This window comes from Scardinius erythrophthalmus, assembly GCF_964197995.2.
Source record: "Scardinius erythrophthalmus genome assembly, chromosome: 2".
Lineage (NCBI taxonomy): Eukaryota > Metazoa > Chordata > Actinopteri > Cypriniformes > Leuciscidae > Scardinius > Scardinius erythrophthalmus.
Genome location: NC_138222.1, coordinates 919,753 through 922,127, shown reverse-complemented (window position 1 = coordinate 922,127; position 2,375 = coordinate 919,753).

Sequence of the window (2,375 nt, the reverse complement as noted above, 5' to 3'; positions counted from 1 at the left end):
AAATGGGCAGCAGTTTCTTCAAAAAGTCCACAAAAGGAGCAAGTTTAATCAATATCATGATATTTACAGACAGATTAATTAAACGTGTCGTTCAAATCTTTTAAGTTGCTGCGCTTGTGATAACGCGTCGTAGGTCACATGATAACGTCAACATGGCAGATGTCCGGCTCGCATTCATACTCAACGAGATCTGGCTATAAAAGTACCTACTCTTTTAGCGCTTGTTAAGTAAGTACTCATTGAAATTAAGTACCTACTCATTGAGTATGCGGTTGGAAACGCAGCCTAGGAGTCTAGCAGAGTATGGCTGCAACTTCCTTCTATGACGTCATCACCCAGTTGCTGTAAAAACACGCTACCTTTGAAAAAACCCTAATAAATGTTATTTTAACGCATTTTAAGATAGAAATGTTTACATATACATATTGAGCACTTAATTTACACATTAATTGGTTGTGGTGGTTAACCTGCAACTTACACTTTAACTAAGAGACTAGGAAAACTATTCCTTAATAATTACGAAATACAGCAAGATAATACAAACAGAACTTAATATTATTATTAATATTATTATCATCATAATCTATGCTCATACACTCTTAATGATAAAAGTTTTCTTATTGCCAATAAGAGTCTTTCCATTGCACAAAAGGTTCTTTATAGTGGAAAATGGTTTATTAATTATTAAAATGGTTATTTTAAAAATGGTTATTTTACAGTTTTTCTGAATCGCGGGCACCTTTGCGCTCGTGCGGACGCGTCGAGTATATAACCAGGCTTCAGGCGCGGCTCGCGCAGTAAACGCGTTTCATGCTAGAAATAGAATCGACGCCTATTTTTCATGCGACACACAAGCTTCTGTTGGAAGCGTTTCCAGGCAAAATAGAATAGGAAAAGATGTTTATATGTCATTTTGACACAAATACATATTAATAAATGACATTTTGCTGTTTGAAAGCATTTTTTTACAGTCTATGTTTAAAAGTCTCTAGGTTTACATCCTCCTCTTACACACACACTCTTCCTCCTCATCCTCCTCTTACACACACACTCTTCACATCCTCCTCTTACACACACCACTCTTCCTCCTCATCCGCCCTCTTACACACACACTCTTCCTCCTCATCCTCCTCTTACACACACACACACTCTCTCTTCCTCCATCACTACACACACTCTTCCTCCTCCCCTCCTCCTCCTCATCCACCTCTTACACACACACTCTCCTCTCCTCCTCTTCATCTTCATCCTCCTCTTACACACACTCTTCCTCCTCCTCCTCTTCCTCCTCATCTCCTCTTACACACACACTCTTCCTCTCTCTTACATACACACTCTTCCTTCCTCCTCCTCCTCTTCCTCCTCCTCCTCCTCTTCTTCCTCATCCACCTCTTACACACACACACTCTTCCTCCTCCTCCTCTTCCTCTTCATCCACCTCTTACATACACACTCTTCCTCCTCCTCCTCCTCTTCCTCCTCCTCCTCCTCTTCTTCCTCATCCACCTCTTACACACACACTCTTCCTCATCCCCCTATTCCTCCTCCTCTTACACACACACTCTTCCTCATCCTTCTCCTCTTCCTCCTCATCCACCTCTACACACACACTCTTCCTCCTCCTCCTCCTCTTACACACACAATCTTTCCTCATCCCGCTCTTCCTCCTCTTACACACACACTCTTCCTCATCCCCCTCTTCCTCCTCATCCTCCTCTTACACACACACTCTTCCTCATCCTCCTCTTCCTCCTCATCCTCCTCTTACACACACACTCTTCCTCATCCTCCTCTTCCTCCTCATCCTCCTCTTACACACACACTCTTCTTCCTCATCCCTCCTCTTCCTCCTCATCCTCCTCTTCCACACACACTTTTCCTCCTCTCCTCTTCCTCCTCATCCACCTCTTACACACACTCTTCCTCCTCCTCCTCTTTCCTCCTCCTCTTCCTCCTCCTCTTCCACACACACTTTTCCTCCTCCTTCCTCTTTCTCCTCATCCTCCTCTTACACACACACTCTTCCTCCTCCTCCTCTTCCTTCTCATTCTCCTCTTACACACACACTCTTCCTCATCCTCCTCTTCCTCCTCATCCTCCTCTTACACACAAACACACTCATCCTCATCCTCCTCCTCTTCCTCCTCTTCCTCCTCATCCACCTCTTACACACACACTCTTCCTCCTCCTCTTCCTCTTCCTCCTCGTCCTCCTTCTCTTCCTCCTCATCCACCTCTTACACACACACTCTTCCTCCTTCTCCTCTTCCTCCTCATCCTCCTCTTACACACACACTCTTCCTCCTCCTTCCTCCTCATCCTCCTCTTACACACACACTCCTCCTCCTCCTCATCCTCCTCTTACACACACTCTTC